This window comes from Dipodomys ordii, unplaced genomic scaffold, assembly GCF_000151885.1.
Source record: "Dipodomys ordii isolate 6190 unplaced genomic scaffold, Dord_2.0 Scaffold48, whole genome shotgun sequence".
NCBI classification, from domain to species: Eukaryota; Metazoa; Chordata; class Mammalia; order Rodentia; family Heteromyidae; genus Dipodomys; species Dipodomys ordii.
This window is the reverse complement of record NW_012267264.1, coordinates 9,383,950-9,402,132: the sequence shown is the minus strand read 5'-3', so window position 1 is coordinate 9,402,132 and position 18,183 is coordinate 9,383,950. Positions and strand designations below refer to the sequence as shown.

The 18,183-nt window shown below is 37.7% G+C and overlaps 1 protein-coding gene across 1 annotated transcript in view; it reads left to right on the top strand.

Annotated features, from left to right (window-relative positions):
• The window catches only part of Met (MET proto-oncogene, receptor tyrosine kinase), a 108,101-nt gene that overhangs the window by 631 nt on the left and 89,287 nt on the right, over positions 1-18,183 (top strand). The gene's annotated exons all lie outside the window — the stretch shown is intronic.

Genomic DNA, 18,183 nt, shown 5'->3' with positions numbered 1-18,183 from the left:
GAGAGCACTTTGCTAATTTGCCCGTTGGCGAGGGTTCCCGAAACGCATGCATGAATAGCTAGCTCGCTGCCCAGTGCATTTTCCTTATCACGGGCTTCTGTTCAAAGGAGCCCTTGGGCAGGATGAAATACCGTCGACTGTCTCCGGTAAAATAAAGGGTACTCTAATTGCCAGTGGTCCGTGAATCTGAGATTGTAAGAAGGGACACTGGAGAGAGTATAGAATGAATTTTAAGAAGATTGTTCACATTTTGTAGCGTTGGGTGGAGGTTTATTTGTCACTTCTGTCAGCCAGACACATGCACATTGCCATGCAAATGGATTCAGAAAAAAATATTTCCTTTACAGCTAAAGTATTATAGCTGACTAATGAATTTTTTCTGCATGAAGACGATCTGAAAATGATGTACATCGTGTTTCTCTTTGCTACTGGGTCATAAATTGTGGGTTTGTGTGAAGAGTGCAAGTGGTGTTTGGATTATTTACAGGTAGATAGCTTTCCTTTCCAGTTGGAAGCTTATTTGGGCTTTGTTCTGAATAAGTAAACTTCCATATTGAAACCCAAGTGTTTTGGTCTTTTTCATGGCAAATCTCGGGTGTATGCTGGAAATGCACTTAGTGTTTTATTCTTTTGGAACTGATTAATAACAAGCAATTTACATCATCAGAAATCTTTTGTAGTACCAAAAAATTGTCTGATTGCTTATAGAAGATATGGGTGTTTTAAAATTAGCGTTCAGTTCTCAAACTTAACAGTGCATTAGCCAATAATTTTTAACCTACACATATTTTGCTATTAAAAAGATTTATGGCGTCGATGAGATGTCCTATCAACTACTGTTTTTCCAAGAGTGCTTTTTTTTTTATAATTTGCAGTAAAACTCCCATTAGATATTTACTAAATACTTTCAGAATTAGAGGACAAGGTTTGTCTCCATGATAAAAAAAAATGTGTCAGAATAACGTAAACTAGTAATGAAAGATTCCAATATTTTCACTACTTTTATACCTCCACTAAGAAAAAATAGCAATCTTCTAAGCCAAAGAAACACACAAGTTATACATTGCTCTTAAGGCCACCTAAGAAAATGTCCACATTATTCTCAGTTTTTTTTAATTGTTTAAGGAGGGCTAGACTAAGAAGCACATTTTAAATATCACTTTCCAAAGCTGTTGTTACAAACAAGTAGTTCAAAGTAGGACTAGCCTATTTTTTACTTTTATATATCTATGTAAATAGCCGCAAATAAATGTTTCCTCAAATGTGGTCATCTCCAAGCAAAGTGAATAAGTCAGAAGGGCTGACGTGCTCTCAGACACATACAAAGTGTCATTGCACAGAGACACGCCCAGCCTAGCCACAGCTCACGGGCTCAGGTCACTTCTCACCTCTCTGCCTGCTCCTTCGTTATCTCTTTCTTTTGTTTTGTTCACAGTTCACCTCTTTAGTCCCCAAGTTCAGTAGTTTCTGCAGAGCTATCTCTGACTCTTTTCTCTGTCCCTAAGTCTTTGATTAGTCTGCTATGTTTATTCATAGAGTACCTAATTTCCTTCTTGTGTTCCCCTGGGAGAGAAAACATATGCAGAAACTCACCTGCTGGGGAATTGGTTTTCATGTCTTGCTGGTGGATGTTGAAACTTGTGTGTTTGCCACTAAACCCTCAGGGCAGAGTTTTCTTCCTGGGCTTTCTCAGTTCAAACTAGTCACCTCTCAGTAATAAGGGATAGGTGCAGTTACTAATACCAACTCAGAATTACTTTGATTCTGTGTTCTTAACAGACATCGTCTTGCTGCCAGGCCCACATTTGCCTTACTAAAAATAGCAAAAGGACTGTACTATGAGCATCATATGTGCTGGTACTAGGAGAATATTGTTTTTAAAGGAAGAAATGTAAATCTCTGCCCTGGAAGAGTTTATGATCCACTTGTGCAGACAGATGTCACTCATGTAAGGTCAAACTCAAACTCATAATTATTAAGAAGTTTACACAAGTTCTTATGAAGTTATTTATTTGTCATTAAATAATAGAATTTTTGGAAGACTGAAAGATGAGAAACTAAAGAAATACCTTGGACTTTTAAAATTTCTTGTGCGTGTTTCATTTTTGTGGGACTATAAGTTGGATGTACCTATTATTAATGACATATATTAATGTCTCCTAAGTTACAAACAGAGAAACAGCTTGAGCCTGGCTCACGCCAGCCACAACTCTCCCCAGTCATCAACTAAGGTCTAGTCTTGGAAGAATCTCTCACTGAAGCAAAGGATAGAGTAAATAAAGAATGTAGCATTTCAAGTTACATTCAAGTCTCTCTGTCTCTCTCTCTCTCTGTATCTCTGTCTCTTTCTCTTATCGCTTCCTCTCCTTACCCCCCACTTTATTCTTTCTCACTTTCTATTGTGACATATACCAAAAAAAAGATAAAAATAAAAAGGTTTCATTCATATGCATGGGGTGTTCTACTCCTGTTATCAGATTGAGAGCTGTAAGTAATTTTGTAATCTGCCCTCCCATCAGAAAGCTTGTTCTCAGATATCTCTTCAGCTGTGTTAAAACAGTTTAATATAGCCCCCTTGGGTTTTGTTTCAATAAAAACATCCAGTAAAGCCTGACTACTTTGCTTTTCAAGGGACAAAATGAAGAAAGTGTTTTTATAAGCTGTAAAACATAATTGAGAGAAAAATCACACATGTGGATTTGTAGCAGGAGGTGTGAGTCTTGTACAATGAAGAATAATTAACTTTGTGATCACACAGCCAGACACATGTATTTCCTTCTATGGTAGCATAAATGTAGGTTTTTGTAGGTTGCTTTTGTTTATTTTAATTTCTGTAATAAATTTAGGTAGTCATAGGGTCATATGCTTTACCTAATGAGTGATATACTTCTCCTAATATAAAATGGGATACATAATGGGTACAAAATATGGCCAGAGAACCACAGATTCTGAGAAAAAGCCTGCTTCCTGCTCTCAAGAATGCAGTCATTCATTCAGAATAATTTATTGAGTGCCTACTAAGCATAGTTTTAGATTCTGGTGTTTCAATGAAGAACTATTGAGGGAGGCAACAATAAAGAAATGTAGAAATAAAATGAATGCTAGGCAGTGAAAAGAGCTGCAGCTAAGCATAAAACATTGAAGGAGAATAGAGACAGTCAAAGATAAGAGGGTGGTGACTGGAAGGTCAGAAGTCAGTAGTGGGTGAGATTATAGAAAGCCTCACACCAAACTGTGGCCTTTAAGCTGGAGTCTAGAAGGAGATGAAGAGATAAGTCATGAAGCAGCTATTGGGAGCCCTTGTCAAGAGGGCTCATCTAAGCTTGTTTTTTGGTGTTGGTTAGTAGGTTTTTGTTTTGTAAATTTGTGCAGTGAACAGCTTGTACAGCCAGCTACCAAGTCTTTATTTTGGAGTGGAGTTCTGAACAAGGCCTGCTAGAATCCCATAGATGAAGATAGAGAGGTAACCCACATACCTTGGCTTATGGGGTATAGAACATTTTGTATTTTTCTGAATTCAGCTAATTCATCCTAGATCAGAGATCATTCAAACAACTTTCCTTGTTTCCCACACTGAGCCTGACCCAAGGTGATTTGTTGAGAGTTATATTCATGACCTTTTTGCTGATCCCTTCCAAAGTGTCAAACTAGAGGCTGCCAAAGCTGTCTTTCCTTTCCCTTTCCAGTTTTAAGACACTGCATTAGACATTCCTCCCTTACTTTCTCTATTATGACTAACCTAAGTCCCATGTATTATATGCAGACAGGCAACTTAAAAGAGCTAAACTAACCACTGACACAGTTAGAAAATGCTCTACCGAACTGGGGAATGGTCACCCCTTAGCAACATCCCAAAGGCCCCATGTACTGCATGATCTCATCTGGTAGTAGCTTTTAAATGTTCAAGAGAAGCTAGGCATCTCCTAATTTAGAAATACTGACTGAATGTCTTTAAAACACTACACATTCTAGAGACAGAGACCCAGAGAGACTCATTGATACTCTAAACCTCAACCATGTTTGCCCTGGGATTTCTGCACACCAAGTATTCTAGAATTCAGCCATGACCACAAAGCCATTTATTTTCTAGAATTTTCCAAATCTACCCCACTGGAAAATTAATCAATGTATATTTTAAAAAGGATATATTATAATGTATTACATATAGGCACATACTTATTTTTCTGGAGAGAGTTGAACCCAAGACCTTGCACATACTAGGCGAATGCTCTAGCCATTCAGTAGTCCTTCTGTTCTTATTTTGATTTTGAGAGTGGATCTCAATGACTTTGCTCATATTGGCCTTGAACTCAAGATATTCCTTATTTCTGCTTCCCAATTAGCTGAAATTACAGACTTGATCTACCATGCTTGGCACCAATTTTTTTTTCCAAATTCATCAGCTCATACACTTTGCATCATTCTATGTGTGTTTTTTTAACTAACGGATCATCTGGTTATTTTATCCATACACATAAAGTTTATTTCCATGTTCTCTTATTCAGAATAAACTCTTCCTATGGAATATTGGCTTTTCTATTTTCTTTCTCTCTTTTTTAAAAAATTTGGATCTGACTGAACTTCACCTGTTGTTATTCCCCTACCACTGAAATTCAAAACATGCTGGTATTGAGTGCTCTTTAAGTGCAACCAGCTTAGTTTTGGGACCTATTTTCCAAAAGAAATAAGAGCTCAGAGGCTATGTACTAACTTGTTTCCTTTAATCCCCCAAACTCAGCGAAGTGCCCAAGCTAATGGCTTTCCACCAGAAAACCATGTCCTAAAAAGGAAGGTCCTGTACTATATTTCTTCCTAGTTTTTTTTTTTTGCTAGATTCTTCCCACTGCTTTAAATGCAGCTATATTAATATATCATGAAACTGCCAAATTCAGATCAGTGCCCCTTTCCTGTTTTGAAATGATCTTGTATTCCCCAGTTGAAGAGTTGGAGATGGTACCTAAAAATCTCAGGTCCAGTTTTAAAGTTGTGTATTAAGAAAGAACATAGAGAAGAGTGACTTTTTCATTCAAAAAGTACTCTCGTTGTTGGGTACAACCATGGAGGATTACTAACTTACAATAAGAATTTTTTAAAAAACATCAAAAAGAAGATTCAAAGCTAGAGACCTTTGCAATAAAGCAGTCTTTGTAAGTCTGAGAGTTTGAGTCAATTGTCACCTCTTTTGGTGCTTACTCAATAGAAAAAGAACGTCCAGTCAAATTTTGGGTATATAAGACAACTCAAACTAGTTTCAAAATAAGTTTTGGCTTTGCTTGGGACCAAAGAGCAATCTCCCCCTTTAGTTTTAAATCTAGGGTTTTTTTTAAGGGAAATTTAATCCATGTGTTTTTGATTCAGTAAGTCTTAAACCATTACCCATAAACCGTATGTCCTTCTAAGCCCTTTGATGTTGAAAAATATCTTTGAAACCATGTCAGGCCTTCTTTCATTCCAAAAAATAGGAAGTTAGTCTTTGCTAAGAGTAAGTAAATAGCATCTTCAGAAATCCAAGTTAGGTATAAAATCCTGAAATCATCAGAATTGATATCTGGATAATGCAATATGAAAATGAAGGTATCTTTAAAGACCGGTTTACCATAGCACTTAGTTGAAATTCTTACCTCAAGGAAATGATTTGTCCTGCTTCCTTCTTTTACTGCAATAAAAATACAAAGCCCAAATATTTATCTTTTTTGCCTGGCACATAGTAGGTACTCAGTAAATATTTTCTTAAGTGTTCAGTGAATGACATTTTCTTCTCAGAACCCTCCAGCTAATATCAGTCTTTTTATTCAGTATCAATATCCATCTGCTATGTCTTTGATTGAGATCTATTCTGAGCTAGTGACCTGTTTCAACAAAATTTCAAAATAAGCCATCTAGCTAAATATATGACATTTATTGAAATTCATTCTGCATCAAGAAGCAACTGCCTTGCAAAGAGTTCTGAAAATAGGAAGGAATTTCTAGACTAATTTGATTAAATATTCAGTTGTTACCATATGCTTTCTGAAATTTTATTTTCCTCCTTTTTACTATTCCTGTCATCCTTCCTCCCACCTTGACACATTTACTGACTGTAAGCTCTGGACAGAAAAGAGAGCAAAGAACAAAGGGTGAACCAATGTAACAGCCATACCCACAAGACACTATGTTGGGAATGAACTTTACAACTTAGGGGAGAGAGGAGTGGGAAAGGAGGAAGTGGGAGAAAAGAAGGAAGGAGGTAACAATGTTCAACAAGAAATGTACTCTTTATCTTATTTGTGTAACTGTACCCTCTGACACCACCCTTACAATAAAACTAAACTGAATTAAAAGACAAAAACTGAGACATGCTGGGCAACCAGGATTCATCCCAGGGATGCAAGGCTAGTTCAATGTATGAAAATCAATAATTGCCACACATCAACTGAAATAAAGACAAGACATTCAGAATCATTTTAGTAGATGCAGAAAAGGCCTTTCACAAGATCCAGAAAAGTAAGAGAGAGAGAGAGAAAGAGGGGGGGTGAAAGGAGGAAAGAGAGAGGGGGGAATATTCAACAAGAACACTGGTGCCGAGTTTTTCATCGTATTACATGGATTACACATCTCTGAATTCCATTGTGGGGAGCAAAACACCTTCTTGCTTAGTTTGATTTCCTCTGTGTGTAGGGGCTGGGGTGGGTGTGGGAGGGTGTGGGTATGGACTTCCTATATGGACTTAGCACAAATAGGTTGTTTCAGGTTCAGTAGAAATACACATGATTTGAACATAAAGCTGCTTTGGAGACAGAGAAGGCATAACACTGAAACATAGGTGTTCATGTCTTTCTTGATGCTATGTTGTGGATTTCTCTAACCTCTCATTACATGATATCCTGATAACTTCCTGAGCAAAACTTTTCCTCTACAACTCTTTTCCTGATCAAAAGTGTGTTGTAATAAGACATAAGAATTTGGTAGTCTCCTATATTTTATTAAGCTTGAGGACAATGGGAAAAATCTCACTATGATGGTCTTGAAAAATAGATTTTCTTAGTTGACCCTCAAGCTTCATTGAATACATACATCATCATTAAGCTTGTTTTGACATTTCATTTCAGATAGCATTATATAAGGAGTAACTTATTTATAGAACTTAGACATGCCCAGCTTTTTTTTCTATGATTTGCTACACCATCAGTAACAACCATATATCCATGTGTTAGTATACATTCATTTTTAGATGATTTTTAATACTCCAGTTAAAAAAGTTACAGACTTTGATAAGTGAACAAATACCTCCTTTTTTTGTACATTTGGAAAATTGTAGTTCAATTAAGAAAACATTCTTGATAACTCTCATTGCCACATGTATAGGAGACCGATACAGATGACAGGCCATGGAGAGGTGGGTGAGGTGCTTGGAGAGGTGAGGTAATGGGAGGAGAGGGGTAAATGGATGTGTAAGGACACGTAGATCATGAAGAGAGAATCCAATGAGGAAGAAGGCTGCCTGCCTTCTAAATGAGAACAAGGTCAAAGTGGAGAATAAAGGGAGTATCCCCCCAAAAGTTTACAAGTAGGGTACTTGGTTCTAGGGTAGTGGTACTGAGACATAGCGTGTCCTAATAAGAAGGTCATAGGTCATTGAGTGTCACCCCTCATAAGGCATTGTGAGATGCCAGGATCTCTCTGGTTCCTCACTGGAGATATTGAATGCCTGCTCTTTCAATTGCCATCTGAGCTAATGAGCAGATTAATACAGTTTATCAAGATCTGTTCTTCTGGCCTAACCTTAGCTATCAGTAAGAATAGCAAAAATATGAAGCAGAAACAGAAGGCACTTTTAAGTGTTGGAGCATGTCCTAAGCACTGTTATTGTGTGCTCATTGCACTCCTTTTTGTTTGTTTGGGCAGTGGTAGAGATTAAACTCAGGGCCTTTGCCTTGCTAGGTAATATCTGCAGTCTTTATTATCTGCTCTCACTCGCTGTATATGAAATTTTAACTTTTCAGAGGAGTTTTTATTAGAAAGAAAAACCAGACACATTTATAAAGGTTTTACAGCATTTTCATGGCTAAAATGATAATGTATACATTACTATTGGGACCAAATGTTAAAGCCCCAAATACTAGATTCATAATGATTGTTCCTTGAGACATTATCTGTTTGTTGCAGTGAATTAAGACTTCTTGGAGGATATTACCTTGAGGTTCTTTGGACATTGAGAGCTTGTGCTATAGTGTATACATGTTCATATGTATACACAAGCTCATACAGTGATCTAAGGGTTTGAGGATAGCTCATATCACTTCCTGGGTTTTGCTCCTCCAAGTGTCATAATTGAGTATCTGTCATCTGACAGTGGCCTGATACTAGACGTGCGCCTCTCTGTCTCCAGGTGAAGGCCATACTCTCCAAAGGGAGTACATGGTCTACTTAATTCAAAGACAGCAAACAAGTAAGATCATGTAGGACCTAAGTGTATTATTGGGTTCAGAACATTACCATAGCTATTGCTCTGGCAGATGTCAAGTAGAGTAATGAATTCTTAAATTCTGTTGAAATATATAAAGAAACAAAGTTTATTGTTGATAGTAAGGAGCTTCCTCCAAACAAATGAATATACATTTTGGACTTTACAAAAAAGATCTTTTCTGTCTTGTAAAGTTAAAAGAATTCTAATTTTTTTTCGTTCTCACTACCACATACTTGAATTGTTTCTTGAAATATATACATCAAGACCCAGTGATTTTGAACAGTCTCCTGGTCTTTGCAGTGCTTGCAAATTATTCATTAAATAATGAAAAATAAAGCTCCAGATAAAGCTCCAGAGAGTTTCCTTAATGACAATGAAAAGTGGCAGTTCTTAAATCTATGTCATATTTTGATTAATTACTTTTCAAATGTTATTAAAGATTCTAAATAAATAACCACACTGGTCTTCAAGATCAAGGAACTCTCACAATTCCTAAATGGGTTTTAATTTTCAGTTAAATGATCATTATATCTAATTTAGTTCTTTAACTTCTTTAGACTGTTGGTTTCACTGAAAAAAGAGAGTGTCTGTTTCAATATGTTTTCTTTTCCCTGAAGTTATTCCTTATAGATTTCAATAAAACAGTGAAATAAAAACAATCAAATATTGGCATTTCCTCTTAATAAAGTTCCATAGACCTGATGAATTATATAAACATTACAAGGAATTTTCTAGAAAGATCATAATCATGTCACCGTTTAACTTCCAAGTCTGCCTGCTGACTATATAGACAGTGCATGAACACTACATATTAAGATCAATATTGCCTTAAGAAAAATTTTGTACTTGTTTGGGTCATTTCCAATCTTATCGACTTCGGGAAATCTGTTTGCTATTATTCAATTTATCCCTATGCCCACTGCAATGTTTGCAAACTCTAACCATTTTCTCAAAGGTTTGCATCTCTTTCCTATCACTCCTTATTCAGTGTATGAATAGAGTAACAGAAGCCTGCTTGGTTTCTATGCCACTCACAATGACCTCTGTGCTTCTGTCTCAAGGAATGAACTGGTCTTTCCAACTGAGGTTCTCGATTCCATTCTTCTCTACATGTCTGATACATCTATCCGGCCCTGCCTCCCTACCACTTGCATTTTCAAAGTTGCCTTCACCATTTCTCATTCAGCCTTTACTCAATTATCTGCTACTTCAAGGAAGAGATAAAACACAGATGTAGGATATGCTGATAGACACTGAACACCTAATTACCCATGCAGTCTCTCCCATTTCTCTTGGTTTCAAATAAAGAATTCTTTTTCCCCCTTCAGCTCAACCTCTTTTATTTCTTTTTTTCTTATAATAAGTTTTTTATTGTGAAAATACTGTACAGAGGGGTTACAATTACATGAGCAAGGTAATGAGTACATTTCTTACCACGCATTGCTGCCTTCTCCTTTGTTTTTCCCTACCGTCCCTGCCCTCCCATCTCCACTATTACACCACCCCACCGCCCCCCCAACCCCCACCAAAGTTGCAAAGTTCGTTTTTCAACATAGCATCCTGTACATCTCATTGTTGCAATGGGTCTACCATTCAATTCAAGTCCCCTTCCATTCACCCAAGAAACTCCTCTCATTCTAATTACCACTTCCTCTTTGACACAGCTAATAGATATTTATTTTATTTCACTGGTCCCTCCATAGAATACACTGTATTCCACTTTATATACCTTATTCTTCCCTTCTTAAAACACTTGAAACACTTGAAAAAACACTCAAACATTTCCTCTTACTTTTTCATGTATCCTTTGCTTACTGTATTTCACTTAACCCTTTGGAATATTATATGAAATACTTATTGCATATTTCAGAAATTTTGAGACTTTGGAATAATTGCATAGACTTTCCTGATTGAGCATCCCTTATACAAAAAACTCAGATCTGAAATTCTGCATATTTTGAATTGTTTTGGGTTTGTTGGTGCTGTCAAGCTTCCAGATTTTGTAGTATTTTCGATTTTAGGTTTTCAAATTGGGTAAGCGAAAACTTAATGTGCATTCTGTCCTTTCTTATTTTAATTTTTTAATTGTCCATTAATTTTGTGCATGTTTAAAGAATTTCATTATGACATTTTCATAAACTCTAGCCTTAGGGTTCTACCTGAAATATTCCTTATACCCATAGTTAATCCCACCTTAATGACTTCAAATACGCCAACGGACAGATGGATCTGAAATTGCTATTTTTTACTTGCTCTTTTCTTTAGACAGCCATCTTCTGGTTGTTAGTTACCCTGTAGATATCACCTCCTGAATGACCAACTGATAAAATGGAATAATTAAACTATATTTGCCCCTAAACTCTCCTCATTTTCCATTGAGTGTCACAAAACATTCAAGGCATTAGCCACTCTTGACTTCCCAGTCTCTTCTGTGATCAAAATTAATACTGAATTATTATCATGAAGTTTTCTCTGTCTGACATCTTCCTAATCTAGTTATTTCTTTCCATCTATGTGGCCAAAGTCTTCATCAGGATATTTTTAATGTATTAATTTTGATGTCTGTTCACTTAACAAATGCTTTGAATTACTGTGTAATGCCAGCAATCTAGAGGCTAAAACTGGAGCTCAGTCTAGAGAGAGATACAGATAAATAAATTTCAACACAGCGTGATAAATAAGACAAGCCAATTTGATGGCTAAACACCTGGAAGAATTCCTGTTCCCCTCCCAGAAGTTAAGAATCATCAGAGAAGACTTCCCAGCAGGGTTACATAAGTTGAAACTAAAGAAGAGAGATACCTAGGTGAGTTGAGGGCTAGAATGTTCTAGAAATTGATCCACATGTACTAATACCAGAGTGGGAAAGCACAGTTTGTTGTTCCAGGAACTCAAAGAGGGCAGGTTGTTAGTAAGACAACTGTAAGTAAGTCTGGAAAGTTACACAGAAGACAAATTATACAGAACTTTGGTACATTGTGGAACAGATGATCAAAGCAAGAGCAGAAATAGAGGACCAGCTAGGGAACAGTGTAATAATCCAGGCAAGGGGCCCTGAATGATGGGCATGGAAGCAGACACACCCGAACACTTTTATGTGTTTCGAGGAGGATGTCTAGGAAAGGTAAGAGACTGATAGTGGGGAGCCGTTTCATGAGAGTAGACGAAGGTGTCAGAGGAATGTCCAGTTGCTCTTTCTTTACCTGATCTTACTCATCCACTTCTCTTAACGTCATAGCTTTGGTGTGCCCAATACTCAATTCTCCTCTCATTCTCTGTACTCTTGCTCAGTGGTCTCAACTAGTGTTGTGCCTTAAGTCTCTCTCCAACCTCTCCCCTTAACCCTGGGGCTCAAACATCCCACTAGACACCCTCCATCCCCACTTGGATTTTTATGCACTGTCCCAACCCCAAACAGAACAAAGCTGATCCCTCACATCCCCACAAAAATCTGGGTCTTCTAAAACCCCACTGATGGTTCTCCCATCGGTTTCTCTCTGCAGTATCTGGCAGGACATACTCGCCAATAAAAATCCCAAATCTTTGAACTGTTTTTGATTCCTTTATTTCTCACATTCCTTCATTCTAATTCCCATTAGCTCTGTCTTCACACTTTCCTGAGAATTCAGCCCCTCCCATCCCTTGCCTGTGGCCACTCACCTGGATTGCTCCAGTCGCCTGCCGGCTGGCCTCACACCTCCACACTGGCACGTACCAACTCAACGCCACCAACACTCTTCCTTTCCACACACTCAGGTGATTCCTTCCAGCACAATCACTCCACTCACCACCCTGCATTAACTCCCACCCATTTCACACAGACAAAAGGCAGAATCACCTATCAGCCCACAAGGTCCTATAAGCTGTGGGGTTTTTTTTTTGCCTTCTCTGTACTCAGCTGCCAGTTCCCAGGGTCCAGGCTGACATGCTCCTTTGTTGTGTCTCCAGGCATGCTCCAAGTGTTGTTCTTCTTGTGCAGGTCTAGGAATCTCTTTTTCTCTCACAGATGACTGAGTCATTCCGTCCCTTAACGCTTGCCTCAAAAGCTACCTGTCCAGTTTTTCAAAGCTGTAGCCCTTTCCCTCCAGACAGCCCTGATTCCCTGACCTTGATTTCCCCACCAAACTTTTAAATGCTATGCGATTGGCTTACTTATGTATATTGTCATCTGTATCCCCATGCCAGTAAGAATGTTCCACAAGAGCAAGAATATGTGTCTTGTTTAGTGATATATCCCAACCAGCCACCATAGAGTAGGGCCTTAATAAACGTTCATTGAATTTAATCCTAAGTAACTATTAAATTGGCAAAATTGGTATTGGAGAGGTAGATTTCTAGATGCTTCAGAGATAAAGATAAGAAGATGCCCACCTGGGAGTCTTTGTTTTGTAATGAATCCTCTTTCTCTTGCATGGACAGATGCAGGTGACTGTCTGTATCTATCTGCATATTCTGGCCTCTGACTCCCCACTCCATTCTGTTTACCACATGATTGATGTTGAATCACTCTCTTGCTTAAAACTTCCTCTGTATAAATGAAATCCAGACTCCTCCACAGGACCTTTAAGATTCACTGTGATTCAGTGATGTGGCCCTAGCCCGACCTGTATCTTCACCCATACCAGCCCAGCTCACACAGCCTTCATAACAGGTACTGCGTGGTAGGTACCTCTGCACACTGTCCTGCAGTGCTGGGGTGTGAGTGCTCACTACTCCAAGTACCTGAGACTTAGCTGTGCCTAAGGAACTCCAGATGACCAGTGAGACTCAGCTCCCGATGGATTTTCTCTCTGAAATGACCCCTGGATCCTCTCCCTGTCGGCTCAGCTAGCTTTTCCAACCTCTCCTCTCCGCTGGAAGGTGGGAGATGGGGAGTAGAGACCTCAAGTCAGTGGGCAATGTCTTCTGTCTTTGCTTCTCCTGTTTCACTCACTCCTGCTTCTCCTTCCAACACATATACCCTGCATGTGCACACATATGTGCACACATGTGGGAACACACACACACACACACACACACACACACACACACACAGTGCCCTGAGTTATTTTCCCTTGAATTGATCAGTTATATAAACACAATGCTGAGCACAGTGGTTTTAAGTTGTCCTAACCTTTTGGTTTATTGATTTCTTCTTCAAGGTCTCAGAATGTTTACTGAGTTTGAGAAATTGGATCCTGTACTTATTTTTCTGTACTGCTCTATTTTCATGAGGATTAGATTGCTTGACATTTTCTATGCATTTAAAAGTATTTAATATTTTTGTAGGTTTCCTTTGGTTCATTTTCTGATGACATATTGATCTCAACATAGTTGCTGTTTATGTACTTTTAATTTTCTTTCAACATTATACTATTGTGTTTCATCCAAGGAATCCTCATCTACAGAAAATAAATATAAGCTTGGCAGTTCCTTTTGCTCACAGTACTCTCATGCTTTCTTTGTTTGCTTATGTGTTTTGTTTTGTTTACTTAAGGAAGGGACTCCTAATAATAGTCCAGGCGGATCTCACACTCTCCGTCCTCCTAACTCAGCCTCCAAAAATGTTAGAATTACAGACATGTGCCACCATGCCCATTTATTCTGCTAACTATTCTCTTTTAATTTACCTAAACAAAAAAAAGCTACATACTGACCGAATTCACTTTCAAAAGGTAGCCAGGTTTGCTAGGCACCAGTGGCACAAGCCTGTAATTCTAGCTACTCAGAAGTCTGATAAGGGAGGATGACAATTCAAGGCCTACACTAGCAGAAAAGTCTGAAAGTTACTATCTCTAAAATAACTAGCAAAAAGCCAGGCTGGAGCATTGACTTAAGGATGATAAAAGTACCACCAGCAGAGCTGGTGAAGCTTGAGGCCCTGAGTTCAAACCTCAGTACTGGCACCAAAAAAACAAAAACAAAATAAAACAAAGAACAGAGTGAAAAAAGACAAAGTTTATTTCAGTAGCAAAGAATATGCTGGCTAACACTTAGCACCAGGAAAGATGCTAATAATAACTTTCAAAACTATGTGAAAATGATGTTACCAGGAAAGCCTTATCTCATTCAGCCATCATGGATTTCAGAGCAAGAGTGGCGATGTTGGCCTCTCAAGCCTCTTCCCTGAGTCTCTCTTTCCCTGCATGTCAGTTTCTCTTTGTTTATGTGATAGCCACCATTCACTCACTGCCCACATTCCTTCACAGCCATCTATTTCTTTTTTTTAATAAGTTTTTTTATTGTGAAAATACTGTACAGAGGGGTTACACATGAGCAAGGTAATGAGTGCATTTCCTATCAAGCATTGCTGCCTTCTCCTTTGTTTTTCCCCTACCATCCCTTCCCTCCCATACTCACAACTACAGCCATTGATTTCTGTGTTAGGTAACCCAGGGGAAATGGATCAGTCTATATCCTAATGTGGTGACAAATATCTGGAATCCCCTACTCAGAAGGCAGAGGCAGAAGGACCTTCAGATTAGCCTGGGCTATGTAGCAAGGACCTGTCTCAAAACAACAGAAAAGAAGACAAAAAATGGATTTTCCCAGTCCTGAACACAGTCTCCCATTTGGAAATATAGCATGCCTTATGCCAAGGACATTTTTGATCCCTGAGGAGGGAAGGTCTGATTCATTAGTGAGTTATGTGTCAGCTTCCTCTCCAACTTGTCTCCTTCAGTGCTTCACATTCTTACTGTTCAGTCAAGTTTATCCTATCCAAACCCTGTGTTGGAATGCAACAAGAAAAGATTGCTAGGCTTATTTTCTTTAAATTTACATACATGGAAAGATGTTTCTCAAATGTGATTTAGAGGTTATAGTATTCTGAGTCTGTGGCTTAATTGAACAGAATCTGGTCACAGCACTTCTACACATTCTGAATTATAAACTTACATCTATCCATTAGACTGAAAAAATGCTTTAGATTTCAAGCATTTTAGAGCTTTTTTAACAGTGGCAAGTTCGACCTTCACATTTTCAAGGGTAACGAAATGTTCTTGTCTGACATGCAATGTATTAATGGAACAAATGCCTGTCTATCAATCAGGATACTGACAGTTCAATGAATTATCTGAATGGCATTTTTTTTACAATATTCACAATAGTAAAACAAATGTCCATTTATCCTCTGTGCTGGAAGTTGAATACTTTCACCATTCTTAAAAGGGCAAGATGTTTGCTAACACATCATGTATTTATGAAACATAATCACGAGCATATAAAGGCATTGTATTCTTATTTTTACTCTTATTATATCAGGGTTGGACAATGATCTTAATCATGTAGTACAGCTGCAAAATGCACAATTGGATTTTTCTTATCCTAACTTTTAGTCATGTTTAAATTGAAAAATGATTAGAAAAAAGGCTACAATAGTGGATAAGAATCAGAATAGAAGCATTATCTCAAAGCTAGGCATGTATTTCTGGCTATTTGAGAGGTGGGACCAGAGGATCATGGTTGGAGGCTGGCTCAGGCAAAGTTGACTCCAAATGTTATCTGAAAAACAAATTAAAAGCAAAAGGAGTGGGGATGTGACTCAAGTGATAGAGTGCTTGCCTAGCTAGTACAAGACCTTCAGTTCAATCTTTAACATGGATAAACAAAACAAAACATTATCTCTCTCTTTCAAAGAAACGTTTCAAGAAGCAGTATTTAAAGTAGCTCCAGCAGTATTAATTATAACACATGCAAATTAGTCTAGTACCAAATTTAACTTATTTTCTCCTATAGCAACCTGTATCTGAATTTTTAATGAAGAAAATAAGTATGCAAATCCAGGAACATTTGCTCTTACAAATAAAATTCTCAAATCTCAGAATGTTTTTTTTCTGTTTTATAAATTCTATGGCATGTACAGGCTGCTACCTAAAGTATAAGCTTCAGTTTAAAAGACTTTTTAAAAAAGTCTTGAGCCAGTTCTGGTGATACAATCCTCAAACTCAGGAGGCTGAGGCAGGGGGGCCTGAGCTACATAGTGAGACCCTGTCTCAAAAAAAAATAAGGATAAATAGTATATATATAGAGAGAATAAACATAGTTTTACCTCCATATTAGATTTATAACCACCTGTAAGGAAAGATCAATAAACCTATGATCACTTTTAAAACAGCACATTTTAGGTACACAATAGCAAAACCAAACAATTTTTTTTAAATTATATGCTGTTTGAAATACATGTGTGATATAGATACCTTAAGAAATCTGTTCTGCCCCCAAATATAAATAGATTCCAACAAATCTTTTCAATCTGAGTTCTACTGGTAAGAAAAAAGAAAAAAAAAGAAAAGATGATTGCCTATTCCCTATTTTTCTCTCCATACTTTGAAATAGAATTGTTATTTAAATACACATAGGAGACATATTCAACCTAAAAAATATTTGTGTTTGAAATTTAAATTTAATTAGGTGTCCTCTCTCTTCTTGTCCTAAATCTCCGTGGGAGATGTGAGCATACTCATCTTTTAAAGAGGTGAACTAACAGTTCTTATGCATTCCTCCTCCTTAATATGGGAGCCTTGACTTTGACCTCATTTTTGGAGTTTCCTCCTTCAAGAACTTGACCCGGGATTAGAGGAAAAACCACAGATTGCCAAAGGGTGGGAAAGTAACATATACCACTATTTAAACTGTAGATAAGAGAGGGAGTGAGAAAACTGCCAGCAGGTGTTTGGAGTGGACTCACCCAGGGCCCTGGCCAACTTACTCCTTTTTCTTGAGAAAAGACAAAAACTGGCTGATTGGCTGTATCTATTGGATGGCAGTGGGTGCTGCATAATTGAATGGCATTAACTCATAATTTAGTGCTTAAATATCATAGGCAACCCAAAAGGTGTGAATGAAAGATTCACTCAGATCAGAAGGTATGAAAGTGGTGCAAATCAAGTTCAGGTCACATTTAAGTCTGTCTAACACCAAAGTCCATACATTGTCCACCATACCCACCTCTATTCTAGAAGGTTCTATGAACTCTTGTAAAGAATGTTATACAATTTATGGTAAAGCATGCTAATGTGTGCATGTTAAAAATAAAATGACTGGACTGAAGTTGTGGCTTAAGTGGTAAAGTATCTGTATAACAAGCATAAAGCCCTGAGTTCAAACAGCATTACCACCAAAAGGAAGGAAGAAAAAGGAAGGAAGGATGGAAGGGAAGGAGGGAGGGAGGGAGGGAAGAAAAGAAAGTAAAAGAAAAGGTAGCATGGGGGGGAAGGGTTTAGTCATTTCAAGGTGATGATACAAAAGAGCAGCTGGACTGGCCAAAAAGGCCTAACAATTCCTTTGTCGCTTTGACACACTGTTAAAAATTATTATTTTTAAAGTATCTTAAATAGAAAGCATATGGGTAGATCACTGGCCTAGCATATGGGAAGTCCTGACTTTGATCCCCAGCATAGCAAGGAAAAAAAGAATGCAATAGCAAGGAAAAAAGAATGCAACAGTAGTGATTAAATTGGAAAATATTTTTGATAGCATATCCTTTACTGTTTTATCTTTCTAATATCAACTTAAGACTCTCTTTATATCATAGTACTAAGTATTAAACATGTAAGCATAGGAAACATTCAGCAAGATATGATTTAAAATTTTCTTTCTCAACAGTTCCTGCATCCATTCACTTTTCAGTTTCAACTACAGATTGGTAGAGTCTATCCTGCTGTCCTTAATTCAACACACTGTACACTGCTGTAGCTGAAATCCTCAGCATCTAGACAGATGTTCTGCTTGTAATTGATGGTCATAAATATCTGATC